This window comes from Pongo pygmaeus, chromosome 6 (assembly GCF_028885625.2).
Source record: "Pongo pygmaeus isolate AG05252 chromosome 6, NHGRI_mPonPyg2-v2.0_pri, whole genome shotgun sequence".
NCBI lineage: Eukaryota > Metazoa > Chordata > Mammalia > Primates > Hominidae > Pongo > Pongo pygmaeus.
This window is the reverse complement of record NC_072379.2, coordinates 18,012,422-18,027,500: the sequence shown is the minus strand read 5'-3', so window position 1 is coordinate 18,027,500 and position 15,079 is coordinate 18,012,422. Positions and strand designations below refer to the sequence as shown.

The window sequence follows — 15,079 nt, the reverse complement described above, 5'->3', positions numbered from 1 at the left end:
TCGCTGTAACTCTGAGACAGCCACAATATAGATGTCTCTCTACCCAAAACAGAAGAGAGAAAGAGAAAGTGGCAGAGATGTTAGGGTTGCTGTGATCTTGTTACAACTTATCAAGTGGAGGCCACTTACGGTAGCCACTTGGTAGACAAACACTACAGATGACCAGATCTTAAACAACGGATGTACCAGGACACTTTTTTTTTTTTTTGGTCTGCATGAGTAGAACTAATTTAAAATACTGTATGTGCTTTTCCTATTTCAACGACTTCAGATCGTCTGGTTTCAATTTCATGAAAAAATGAAAATCTTAAGTCTAATATCACCACTGTATACGTGAATACTTCCTCAAACTATGCAACATGCTTGCACATGTATTCCATCAGCTCATGCTTCAGACTGTGCTGTTAGACAAGCAGGGCAGGCAGTCTGACTATATTTTCTAGTTGACATAATGAAAAAATCAGAGAGGGGCATGACTTGGCCAAGGCACTACAGCTAGTGGTGCAGCACCAGGACTACAGCCTAGGCTGCCCCCAACCTTCATTTCATCTTTGTCATGAATGCATTGTCATCGGGGAATGGGACAAAGACCTATGAAGGCCAGAGAAAGGCTATGAGAATACCTGAGGTGGAGCTCCTTGAGAATTGGCAGGTTAGGTGAGCAGACCTCTCTCAAAGGAATTGACACTTACCTCTGAGGGAATGGGTGAGTACCCTGGGGAATAAACTATTTACTCTGTGTTAATATGCTGTCATAAAATGATGACATCAACCCAGTCCCAAACAGTGAGCTCTTTGTTCCCAAACTGAAGCCCACCAAATTTGGATCCACTGCATTGGGAGACTTGTTAACCTCTGTTCCAGGATATAAAGAAATCAGACAGTCCAGGAAGCTTAAACTAAAGACAAACTGTAACTCGTGCTTTGAGCCCTGGAGATTCACCCCAGTAGCCACTGGGGCTAAGCTATACATTTTTTCCCCTAAATGGATCCTCTCATGCAGTCTAAGCCTGAGACAGTGATGGGACCTCAGTAACTGACGGGCCTTTTCGGTGTTATGTCAGGCAACATATTTTACCACCCCCTTTCCAATGCCATATTCTCTCTTTCTGGGCAGTAAGCAGAATCCTCTTTCTCACCTCTGAGAGTCTCATAATTGTCTCCCCACTGCTAAACGTCTCTCCTGACACCACATTCTGGAGGCCTGTCAGATGAATGCAGGCTTAATATGTCTGACACCCAGTTTGTGACCAATCTGCAAATGCCTCTTGCCTCCCAGTTCTAAGGGACACAGAGCTGACTGAGTATCTGTGCCCAGATCACCCAAGTAAAAAAAATTCCAATTTTGCCAGTCCCACTGCTGATTATCCCTGATAGGAGAAGGTCACTAATTGTATGTTCATTGCTACAAAAGCTTTGCTGGTGCTTTGACTAAAATGTCTCTCCTCATTCAGTCCTTGGAAGAGCATCACAAGTAATTCACCGCCTGTGGACCCATTACTCTACATGATGGGCCAATGAACTTAGCTTTAGGGAGCTTTGGGGAAAGGAAAGGTAATAGGCGCTGACAGCCTACTAGGTGCTGGGCAAATTCTTCTATGCTATCGTACTTAACCTTTAACCCTACAAGGTAGGTAGAATTATTCTCTTATTAATAAACATGGGAAGATTTCAGAAATGTTACGCAGCTCCTTAGCATTCAAATCCAGGAGGATATGACTGAAGTCTCCTTGTTCTTTTCATTCCAAAAGCAGTGTGTAAGCAAAAAGTGTTTAAAAAGAGGACAGGCATGGTGGTTTATGCCTGTAATCCCAGCGCTTTGGGAGGCCGAGGCGGGCATATTGCTTGAGCCTAGGAGTTCAAGACCAGCCTGTGCAACATGGTGAAATCCCATCTCTACAAAAAACACAAAAATTAGCTGGGCATGGTGGTATATGCCTGTAGTCCCAGCTACTTGAGGCTGAGTAGGAGGATTGCTGAGCCCAGGAGGTAGAGGCTGCAGTAAACTGAGATCACGCTACTGCCCTCCAGCCTGGGTGACAAAGTAAGACCCTGTCTCAAAAAAAAAAAAAAGAGAAAGAAAGAAAAAAAAAGAAAAGAAATTGTGCTTACGTAACTCTAAGGAGGAATGAGGAAGGGGAATGAAGATAAGAAGACACTGCAGGTTTATACCAAAAACAACAAGCTTCTGTGTCATCTCTCAGGATAACCCCCCAGGGATATTAACTACAATACACCCAGGTTCTTTGTCAAATGGAAAGTAGGATACATTGTCACCCCTTTGTTGTCTTTTCTGTTTCCCTCTACTTGTTTTCACAGAGCTTCTGACTCCTCAGGACTTTTCACCCAGGTCCCTAAACAGGCTGGATTGCTCAGACCACCTTTGGCTCTAATGTAGACCCCTTCAGCAATCATTTACTGAATCCCTCCTCTGTTTTAGGATAGAGGAATAAGTAAGACACAGGTGCCACCTGCCTAGAATAACTTATATTCTAGATAGGTGAGACAATCATTTCAGAAATCTGGAACATTCTGGTTACTTAAATACACAGGGCTATTTGAAGATGAGCGAAGATTTGCTTTTGCTCATATTGGAACCACTGCTGGGAACAGGACTCCTTGGATATCTCAATCAATGAAGACAAAGGAGCCTACAAGGGGAGCTGCTCCTCAGCTCTCCTCCCAATTCCCCAGCGCTGGCAGTAGTGCCAGACAGGGCATGGGGTGGCTGGAACATAAATTATATTATTATTTCTTATTTTTTAATTTTTTGAGATGGAGTCTCACTCTGTCGCCCAGGCTGTAGTGCAGTGGTGCAATCTCGGCTCACTGCAACCTCTGACCCCCGGTTTCAAGCGATTCTCCTGCCTCAGCCTCCCGAGTAGCTGGGATTACAGGCGTGTGCCAGCATGCCCAGCTAATTTTTGTATTTCTAGTAGAGACAGGGTTTCACCATGTTGGCCAGGCTGGTCTTGAACTCCTGACCCCATGATCCACCCACCTCAGCCTCCCAAAGTGCTGGGATTACAAGTGTGACCCACCACACCCAGCCAAATTATATTATTTTAATGAGTATACATAAAATCTGTACCTGTAGTCAAGATTCATCCAGTAGTCAAGATGCAAAGAAACATGTGGTGAGCTGCCAGAATGATTTCAAACACCCACTTATCTAAAACCATGAAAAAGCTGTCAGAGGCTCTCATTTTATAATGGCCACTTTTAAGGTGTCATGTCCACCAAAGCTTTTGGCTAGGTTAACAGCTTCATTATGGTGTTATTTTACAGATGCATAAATCATCTTAGATTCCTTGCTCTACAAAGATCCTTGACAAGGATTTACTTAGCAAAATTTTGAGACCTGGAGTTCACTTATTCTCTTAGTATCAATCCAGGCATTCTTTACTTTCCCAAACTTGAATTTCCTGGAAGCTAAAAATAAGAACATAAGACTATATAAGAACTTCCACCCTGGTCTGCTCCCAGGGATTCTGGTAGGGTTATCAAGGGATAGTTTGTTGAAGGCCAAATTTATCTTCTAGGATATAAACATCAAAGGAAACAGTTTGGTGGGGCATGGTGGCTCACACCTGTAATCCCAGCACTTTGGGAGGCCAAGGCAGGTGGATCACTTGAGGTCAGGAGTTCAAGACCATTCTGGCCAACATGGTGAAACCCCATCTCCACTGAAAATACAAAAATTAGCTGGGCATGATAGTGGGTGCCTGTGATACCAGCTACTTGGGAGGCTAAGGCAGAAGAATTGCTTGAACCCACGAGGTGGAGATGCAGTGAGCTGAGATCACTCACAGAGCAAGACTCCGTCTCAGAAAAAAAAAAAGGTAGAAAAAAAAAAAAAAAAAGGAAACAGTTTAAACTCCTCATCAACAATCCTTGGCAGCGTTGGCTGTTTTGTCCTGTTTCCCCAAACCACCTCGTTCATATCCCAGTTTAGTACCTGCCATGTTATCATAGTTATCTGTTCAGATAGTCTATATTCCCCTATGGTCTGTGAGCACATAGTAGGTTCCCAATAACTGTCTGTTGACTGAGGATTGGAATCATCCATTAACATTGTGAAAATACCTGACTCTAATTATATGTAGTGTCTATATTATTTTTGGTGTAATGAATTTTATAAGTTGACTGTATGTTATGTTAACACCTTTCTGATTAAAATGACACTTTTTTTTTTTTTAATGTAACCTGGCAAGCTCAACATCCCAGTATCACAGTACTTGATAAAGTGTGTTTATCCATGCTGTGCCCTTCTAGTATCTGCAGGAACATTGACTTTTTGGTATTCTCTAGGTGCTTGTTTCCAAACTAAAAGTTCTCATTTAGTAGAAATTGTGGCTGTGGATTTACCTATCTAGAGACTTGCTCTTTTAAGATTTTTTTGAGGTTCAATGGTGATTTGTGCATATAATGCAATAGAAATGAGCAGGTTGGCCTGACTACTGTGCATTTTCAGAGGCCAGGGGAATATATCATCCAGCAGTACTCTTTTACAGGTACACGTCTCCCTTCTTCCTTTTTAAGGAGAATCCCATTTTTTTTTCAGGGCAGTGATATGTTTAATTAAAAATAATTGATTTCTGGCTAGGTGTGGTGGCTGATGCCTGTAATCCCAGCACTCTGGGAGGCCAAGGCGGGTGGATCACCTGAGGTCAGGAGTTCGAGACCAGCCTGCCCAACATGGTGAAACCCCATTTCTACTAAAAATACAAAAAATTAGCCAGCCGTGGTGGTGGGTGCCTATAATCCCAGCTACTTGGGAGGCTGAGGCAGGAAAATCGCTTGAACCTGGGAGGCAGAGGTTGCAGTGAGCCAAGATCACGCCACTGCACTCCAGCCTGGGTGACAAGAGTGAAACTCCATCTCAAACATAATAATAATAATAATAATAATAATAATTTATTTCCTTAGTTCCTTCACATGCAGGCGATGACTATTTGATATAGTTCTGGCCAATGATTGCTACAAGTCCCAGAAGAGACTGTCCCTACCTGAATAAAAAGGTAAACCCAGCCAGGTGCAGTGGCTCACGCTTGTAATCCTGGCACTTTTGGAGGCTGGGGAGGGCGGATCACTTGAGCCTGAGTTTCAGACCAGCCTGAGAGACATGGCGAAACCCATCTCTACAAAGCATACAAAAATTAGCCAGGTGTGGTGGTGCATGCCTATAGTTTCAGCTACTCTGGAGGCAGACGTGGGAGGCTCAATCAAGCCCAGAAGATCGAGGCTGCAGTGAGCCATGATTGCACTGCTGCACTCCAGCCTGGGCGATAGAGACTCTGTTTGAAATAAATAAATAAATAACAAACCCTCCTAAGACAGAGCCTTTTGCACTTTCCAGATTTAGGATATGAAATCTGAAGTTCAACTTATGACTCTGAGGCAACATAAGTAATGACTGCATTCTACATGGGGAAGAGGTAGAGCAGTAATAGGAAGTGCTTCGGTTCCTAGTAGCATCACTGAGCTGCAGCCTAGGCCCAGCCTTCCTTTTACACGAGACAAACCAACCACTACACTGTTGCTCTCAGTCAAAATTAATCCCACCTGATGATGGGCAAAAATAATTAAAATATGCACAAAAGCTAATTATAAAGTTCCCTAAAACATACTTGCAAAAGTAGAGGGCAAAAGTTCTAACACCCCTCTACATCCCAGCCAACAGGAAAAGAAATGCTTCCTACTGCTAACTTCCTGAAGTGGATCTAGCTTCTAAATGCACTCAACTGTTCTCACTGTGAACAGTGTTCAAGTGTGTGAGTCAGAGAACAGGTCCCTGAGTTGCCTGCATCGGAGTCAGATTTCCCAGTTGGATCGGCATTTGAATTTCCTTTAAGATTAAATGGATAACTTATAAAGGTGTACTGAAAGGAAAGTCTACCAATATTTACAGTCCTAAGCCCCTTTTCTCCAACCACGAAGTCACACCAGTCACTATTTTTATTAGCATAATACGTGAAAAATAACAGTGTCTCTGCTTTAGAAATTTTTGTATAACGTCTCAGCTCAGAATGAAAGGCTAAGGCAGTTAAGATTTAACAGTTGCGTTTTTACTGAATTAGGCTTTCCCCTCCCATTAAATGCTGATCAAGATGACATGCCTCCTCGTGTAAGCAGTGATTGCTTCCCCAAGTCAATAATACCCTACATCGCTCATGGAAGACATTGTCGGAATGCACACCTACACACATGTACAAGCCCACATACACACACACCATGTGAGAAATCTTGAGAATTTCTGTATATACAATGTCCACAAACTGGTAAGTCTTTCTCCAAACTAATAACCTATATTCTCATCTATGTCCACACATTTGCTATGAGTTATTATACATACATAAATACACACACACACACATATATACTAATACACCAAGTGATACTAGACAAGTACACAGCACACTCCTGACTTGTACATGCATGTACCTACATGCTTACGTATACCAAGTGATCAGTCTTCCTGGAGATTTATAACAAGGGGGTACATCCAGAGTGATAGACAGTCATACTTAGTGATAAATCTTTTCCAGACTATAGACATTTTCTTTGGTACCGTTGTCACAATCCAAAGTAGTGCCATAAGGTGGGGAGACCATTAGCCAAGATGAAACCTTCAGGGGCATGCATACCACTGTTTTCAAATCTGTTCTTTCATGTGACATGCCAGCTGAAATTACTTCTACAACATGGTCAGAACCAACCTGGATAGATTTATAATGCTTCAAATTGCTATCGGCATACTTTGAGAATCATCTAGAGACAGTAGATAATTCTCTTTAGGTTGGAAAAACTGATAATTCATATGCTTGTTGTGAAATTTTTGAGGGCAAATGTTTAAATAGGAAGGCTGCAGAGCACAAAGCATGCCTGATATAACCAGTGCAGCATGCAAAGGAAGCCCACAGCAAGGTGTGTGGAAGAGCTTCCTATCTCAATAGTACACAGCTCCTAACTACTTCTCTCCATGATCTCTAGGTGTAAGAGTACCTGAGTATTTTCACTCATTAGTAGCAAGCAGCTCCCTGCTGACTGGGGAGGTGGCGGGGGGAAGTAATTTATGACTGTACTTCGTCGGCAAAAGTGTGATGATTATCAGGGATTGTATGCTGAGCACCCAGAATGCACCAGGTGCTGTAAGCACTAGATGGGTGAAACAGTTGCTGTTTTTAAGGGGTTAAGTGGACCCTCTCCTGTTCTCTCTGCCCTGATTAGACCTCCCTATCTTCCTCCATTCCTTACTTCTTTGACCTTTCTCATAGTGTGCCCTCTTACAGGGAGAGGAATGGCATTCATTCTCCACCACTCTTGAATGTCCCCACTGTGGTTCTGCTTAAGAGTTTCCTCTCATCCTAATGTGATTCTCACTGAGCCCACCCTATGAACCATTTCCTGAGCGGACCCTACGATCACTACCATACCTGCCCCCTTCCTTCCCAGTGCTGGGAATTTAAAAGGTGGGAAAATTTTCAAGTGATGTTTTGTTTTCCAGTCACTGTATTCTTTTTTTTTTTTCCCCACAGGGTCTCGCTCTGTCACCCAGGTGGGAGTGCAGTGGCACGATTACAATTCACTGCAGCCTCAACATCCTGGGCTCAAGCGATCCTCCCATCTCGTTTTCTGACTTTTATTTATTTTATTTTATTTTGAGATGGAGTCTCACTCTGTCGCCCAGGCTGGAGTGCAGTGGTGCGATCTCGGCTCACTGCAAGCTCTGCCGCCCGGGTTCACGCCATTCTCCTGCCTCAGCCTCCTGAGTAGCTGGGACTACAGGCGCCTGCCACCACGCCTGGCTAATTTTTTGTATTTTTAGTAGAGACGGGGTTTCACCGTGTTAGCCAGGATGGTCTCGATCTCCTCACCCTGTGATCCGCCCGCCTCGGCCTCCCAAAGTGCTGGGATTACAGGCGTGAGCCACTGCGCCCGGCCCATTTTTTGACTTTTCTGTAGAGATGAGGTCTCACTTTGTTGCCCAGGTTGGTCTTGAACTCCTGGGCTCAAGCAATCCTCCCACCTTAGCCTCCCAAAGTGCTGGGATTACAGGCGTGGGCCACCCCACCTGGCTCACTATATTCTTTTTACTTTAAAATTTTATGCATCTTTCTAGGAAAAAAAATCCACTGAAACTAATAAACGATCACATTTTTATGTGACGGGCATGTACACAAACACATTATAGACTTAGGACTTCAATAAGGCACATGGCTTTTACTTGGGTGTGATGCTGAGATTTTTATTTTTCAAGGGAACATATTCCTGACCAGTTCTTGTTATGCTGCTTTTTAAGAGAACCTAGCAAGAATGATGAGTTCTATTGGTCAGCAAGTGGTAAGACAAGAAATCACCACAAAGACAGCTGCAAAAAAGAGCCTGGAAAAGCTGAGGTGGTATCACTGTAATTAACAGGGATAATTAACACAAGTTCTTGCACAATACATTTGGTTTGAGGGGAGAGAGAAAATACTGGCTATCTGATTATGATTCTAAAATCTTCAAATTCTGACAAAATTCTGGCTAAACCTGCTGCCAAACCTACTTGCATCCTGTATTACCTCCTCAGCAGCTATCAACTGGGTCCGCCTCAAAATGTCAGCTTTCCTCTGCATAACATGGAAGCTATAACTGAGTTTAATCGGTGCCTGGATTTTCCGTAACTTACCGATTATGTGGCCAGCTCAGTTTTTGGCATATGCAGGAAGTCCTTGATGTCCATAAGGAGAATGACAACTTAACAAATCAGTAGCTTTTGGGTACTTATGGAAAGGTTGAGAACAGGCCAGCTGCTTCCTCTATTGGAGGTGATGCATGGTTAATTTCTTTATTTTAGCATACTGTACACAGATGTGGCTGGGTTGTTAATTTTGCTTTGCTACCAAGAGTTACAAGATATCAGCTATCGGCTGATTTATTTGAAATCCTCCCTGGAACGCATCAGAGTTTTAATTGTTTCCTGAATTTCTGCAAGAGAAGACGAATTGATGTCACTGGGAAATGCCTTGGGTCCCTGCCGACTGCAACTAACTCCCAGTGACTGATTTCCAATTGATACAGATGAGGCCTGAGAGGCAGCACACATAGATACACCCACATGAGCCCAGCAGCCTCGTAATGGCTAACAGAGATGATGGGGGAGACTAAACATTTCTTTCCAACAACTCATCAAGTACACTGTTCTTCTCAACAGATGTAACCGGCGGGGCCCAACATAGTTGCTGGCAGAAACAGATGGTGCTGCAGGGCAGCTCTCTGTTCCCTGCTCCCTGGGTTGGGCTCTGCAAGATGGGGAAGAGGGCTTGTGTGTGCAGGCGGGTGGGACAGGGCTGTGTTTTCCAGCAGCAGGTAAAATCCATTTGTCACACCAGCTCCAACCGGGTTTTCAGCACAGAAGTTAATATCTGAAACCAATGAGGCATTCTGTCCCACCATTTCAGGGAAACAGGGGGAAGCCTCTCACTCCCCATGTCCTCTGAGAGGAGGGAGGGACAGAAGGAAGGAAGGGGGTGACAGGTCAGAAAGGCAGAGGGAGGCCTGGCAAGGGAGGGAGACAGATGAAAACACAGGCTTGGCTTGCAGTGGCTTTAAAGATTTGCTATTTTATGCTTCTCTTTCAAAACAAGATGGCAGGCAGGAAGGGGAGACTGTGAAAAGAGTGTTTTCTTTTAAATACCTTCAGGGGGAGGACTGCCACCAGGCTGCCACCACCACCATGAATTGCCAATACCACTATAATTACTAAAATCACCAACCCCCCCCCAAAAAAAAAACAAGCTTCAAGGGAAAAACAAGTGTGTTTTATTTCTGTATTCTTAATAGGGTCTCAGCAACCTCATAAAAGCATCCCCTACATATTCACTCAGTCTGAAACATGAATACGTATAACAGCAATAAATTTCCATTGCTTCCAACTTTGAACACTGCAAAGGTATGTGGCACGGAGAGGATTTTTATGAGCAGGCCTTCAGCTGCCAGGATCCCACCTTCATAAAGAAGAGATTTTAGTCCATTCTGTCTATTTATTTTGTGGAGAGAAATCAAGGGCAATAAACCATGAAGAAATTCACTCTACCTTATTCCATTTCACACTTTTGTCAACCACGCTTTATCGAGTATTTGAATGAATTTTTAATATCATGCCACAAAATGCTTTGGTCTTCTATCATATGCTGGGACTCTATCAATCTGATAACACTTGGGAGTTCTGAGAGATACTCAGCACTGAAGAAAACAGCTTTAAAGTTTAGTCATTCTGATGGAATGTAAAAGCTTATATCAGTGACAGGTTGACAGAAAAAGCTGTTTTCCTTTCCATTTCACAGACTTCCACGTACGAACGCCATGAAACATGTCAGGACTTTCTCTGAGTCTATGAAGACAGAGATGGCATCTGCTCCCAGTGGGAAGCCCTTCTAACCAGTAATACTATAAAATTTCATGATTCTGAATTCTGACTGACATTCAAAAGGGCAGGGAGGAGGTGTTTACTATATTTTATAGAACAACATCAATTGCTTGTCTTAGCACATAAATATAGTTTTATGGTATACAATGCCACCTCAAGTATCTTTCCCCTCTCCTGTTCCCTCTCGCAAAAAAATCATAATCCGTTTGTGCTAACCAAAGAGGTTTCTAATTTCCTGCTATAGGTAGGAGGGAGCTTATATTTGCATTTCCCCTGAACTATACACTTTTCTTGGCTCCTTCAGGAAGCAGCTGGCATAAAGGGCAATGGTTTCCACTGATTCCAAGCGTAATCTATAGATTTTATATTGCAGCAGGAACTTTTGCCCCGGTTTCTAACGATGCCAATGCCCTCCAATTCCCATTGGATCTGGGTAGACGCAGCAGTTAGAGAAAATGCTTATGAAACTCATTTCTGTAGTTTTGGTTATGGCAGTGTTTTCTTTTCCCCTGTATCTTCCTAGGTAGAAAGATGATGAGCCATACTGCTGTAGCAATATACAACAACAACAAGCAGGCACATACAACTACCAAGATATGCCAAAGGTGAACAGGGTCCCCCCAAATTTCCTCTGCACATATGCAGAGCAATGTAATGAGGTATCTTCACATTAAAAGGTAGTGGGTAGCATAGCCAAGTAACTCCAGGTGTCCAAATAACTCCTGCTCTGTATGCCTGAGCCACACACTCTAAAATAAACCTGAAAAACTGGAAGTAGACCCTGATTTGAAAAGGTACATCATATCCCTCTGAGTTCACTAATTATCTCTGAAAACCTCCCCTAAATGGAGGAGATGGAGTGGACAAAGGAGCCTTCACAACAAAGAGAATACAACTGAGTATTTCCTAAGAAAATGTGAGCATTTTTATCAACTTGAAGCCAGAGAGATATAGACAGGAATAAAGACCAGACAAGGCAGAAGTCAGGAAATTTAGGAAACTGGATGACAAGCCAACAATCTCTATTGACGGTGTACTGTAAAGAAGGAAGAAAAAACACGAAAGAAGACAAAGTCCCAAATGGATCTCTTAACTCATGCTTAGATACGACCCCGATGAATTCCAGTCACCTCCACAACACCCTCTGCCCACTCAAAGGTGAGGGTCAGGTGATGGATGATGGATTTTACACTTGAGTCTTACACAGTGTTATAAAACAAGAAAAATACATATGGAAAATATGGAGATTAGGGAGGGATAAGGTGTGCAGAAGACATTAAAATTCTCTTTTTCTTAAAAATACACTGTTATCCATGTCACCAAGCTTTCTGGACCCATTGCTGCTTCTTGTTTTCAAACCTGGGTATGAATGTTTTCAAGCCTTTCCCCAAATCAGTTCTTTTAAGAATCAGGCCAGCAATCTGACATCTTTGATCTCCTTCCAAAACCTCTCTCTAAACACAAAACTTGAACCAAAAGGAATGCAGTGTCTACACACGTGTAAGAGGACCCAAACTGCCCAGCACATAAACAAACCTGTAATGAATTTTGTATCAAAACATTCTGCCAAGGCTTCCTTATGTATTCTTTTGTGGCTCTGCTCAGTTTGTTCAGGAAAGAAGACCCCATAGGGAGCTGAGAGATGTCTCCATCCCTCACCCATTCTTAAGTAATTTCTTTTGCTAAGAGAATGAGAGAAGAATGGACAGGAGCCATGAAATCCCAGAGGTCAGGAGTCCTTGAGGTATTTGTACATTGGAGGATGCTCACAGGAAGGCAGGTTGTTGGCCACAGTAGGCAGGCAGGCGCCAGGCAGACATTGATGATCTGATGAAAGAAAGGCCCTGCTATTTTCCAGTTTGTTTCAACATGCAGTGCCAGGGGATGGCATTTAAATTAGCAACCTGTACTGAGAGTGGCAGTCAGGCCCAAGGTGTGGAATGGTGGGGGCTCCTGGCCAAGCCTCCTGACTTAATTCCAAGTATCAATGTAGCTGGTTAGCTGCATCTTTGCCCAGGGTAGGGATGGCAAGAAGTTGCAGTGTGCTATTCCCATGCTTTGGAAAGACTCACATCCTGTTGTCTTTTATTCATTTTGTGATTACATACCCTGCCCAAGGCAATTTTCCAGCAATTCTGCAAGTTCTGAGAGCTGGTGGCTTAATAAATGTTCACTTGTAAAAAAGGGGGCTAGGGTACCTTTCCCGTAAAATCCTGGTGTCCAGGCCCACTCAAAAAGTCCCATTTGGTTTACAAATGCCTTGCAGGACAGACCTTAACAGTATTACTTCAACTGCATCTAAGCTCCTTCCAGCTGTAACATTATTTTAATGAGGAAAAAAGCATTTAAAATCCAAACTAGGGATGCCAAAGGAAAACAGCAGTGTCTCTTTTGGTGCATCCAGGGGAGTACATGAGTGTTCAGACGACAGGGGAAAAACCCAGTAATTATGATGATGGGCATCGATTTGGGGGGATCAACTTCATGCCAAGCACTGTAATGGTGCCTTCATCCTTAATTCTTGAAACTACTCTCAGGAGGTAAATATGATTTTCTGCCCTTTACAATTGGAGACTGAAGCTCAGAAAGGTCAAATGAATGGCCCCAGGTCACACAGTTAAGAAGCAGCAGACTGGAATCTAACCCACGCCCATCCCCAAGTGATTCTTAAATGTGCTCTTCCCACATGCAAGCCTTTCTCTCTGCACCCTACAAACCAGAACTCTAGGTTCAATCTCTTGCCCAACTACCCAGGAGCTCTGGAACCTTGGAATCGTTTCTTTATTACTTGATGCCTCTGTGTCTCTACTAAGAAAATGTGATAGCTTCCAGGGTACTTCTAAGACAAAATACAAGGTTTTACATGTGTAAGCCCTTTTTACAGCAAACTGTGACTCTGCGTCAGCTTCACAGAGCACCTTCTGAGACAGCTGACCCCACTTCACTGGAGCGGCTCTGGTCAGCCTGAAGTCTTGCCAATGTCAGGAGTGGACAACCTTTATGCTGTCCCTATCAAGAGTCACAGCTTCACAGCAGCATAAATAGCATCTCTGCGTAATTCTTTATTTCCTGGGTTGATACAAATGTCCTTCTTTTCTACTGTTTTTCATTCAATTTGTTTTCTTTCACTTAAGACGTGCCAATTGCTGGGCACCCTGGAGGTGCCTCCAAAACACAACATCCTATTTTCACAGTGTGACATCACAAAATACAGGCAGCATGTCTGGAACTTTGGGGGAAGCAAGGACCCCAAAGCACTATAATGATTTTTAATACCTTACATTTGGCTGTGCTGGGCCAAAAATGTGCATAGAAGGTTATGAGTTGATCAGAAACCTGGGGGGAATAGTGTAAGAAGTTACAGCCTGTCAGTCTCTGGTACATCAGCTCAAAAGACACTGGATTTTGTAAAGAAAATTTTCAAATGTGTGGTCCTATACAGTGTTAACCCCTTTACATGACTGTGCCACATACTCCTGGGGGACTGGACTGCTTCCTGCACAAAATCATGCTGGTGGAAGGATGGCGGAGGAGCTAGAGTTCTGCCTTCCTGTTTGCAGATCTTTCTAGATGTCTGCCTCATGCCTTGGCCTTGAAGCAGAAGCAGTCTCCTCCCACCTCTGCAGCCTGCTCTTCTTTGACCCTTCATCTGCATATGACTCCTAACCGTAGGCATTCTTCAAGCTTCATTCTGGATCCTTTCCTCTCTACTCTCCACAGTCTCATCTGTCTTCACCATGACCTCCATGCAGTGGCCTTTTGAGTTTATATCACAGCCCATCTCTTGCTCCGCAGCTCTGAACTCACATTTCCACAGCCTCCAAAGGTTATTTCATGTCCTGTGGTCAGCTCCAGCTTGGTCCCCTCCTTCCTCCTAATCTCACCACACCACTATTCTCACAGGCTCAAAGATGCCTAACGAGTGGCTTGCAACAGAAGTGTCACCTGGAAAAGGTTTCCCTTCAAACTACATATGCAGGCTTCCCCAGGAGGAGCTGATATGCCCTGTCCTGGCACACATCTCAGGGAACTCGCAGGGAAGGAGGAAGATGTGGAGGATGAGCACAGAAAGGAGAGCAGGTGTGTGCAATTTGACTAAGGTCCCCAGGGGATTCTGTTATCTCTCCCTTCATGCCATGGAGAGCAGCTTCTCTAAACCTTGACATTATTTGTTAGGTCCCATTTCTCCCTCACATTCCCCATCAAATTGGTTGCCCAGTCCTTGCTGACTGCGTCTCAAAAATACCTCCCATATCTGATTCTTCCTTTCCATTCCCACAGCCCCCAACCTCATTATCTCCTGCCGGGATTGTTGTTGCAAGCAGGTCTCTGAACCTCCAGGCTCTCAGCTCCCATCCATCTTGTACACTGCTGCCAGATTAACCTTCTAAAGCAGTGGTTTCTCAACTTTGGCGTGCATTAGAATTGCCTAGGGAGCTTGTTAAAAACACAGATGCCTTGACCCCAACCTATAGATTAGGATTGAGTAAGTCTGGGTGGGGCCCAAGGTATATGTATTTTTTAACAAGCTCCCAGGCGATTCTGATAGAGTCAAGGTTTCATAATCCCTGGCACAGCTCTCACCATGGTGTTCCCTTAAAAAGAAAAGTTTCAGTGACTCTCCTTGCTTACCAACCTCCTATATAAGGTGTGAGGGGAGAGGTG

General features: G+C 43.7%; 1 protein-coding gene across 14 annotated transcripts in view; it reads right to left on the bottom strand.

The window, feature by feature from the left end:
• AUTS2 (activator of transcription and developmental regulator AUTS2) overlaps positions 1 to 15,079 on the bottom strand; it is a 1,193,046-nt gene that overhangs the window by 375,577 nt on the left and 802,390 nt on the right. The gene's annotated exons all lie outside the window — the stretch shown is intronic.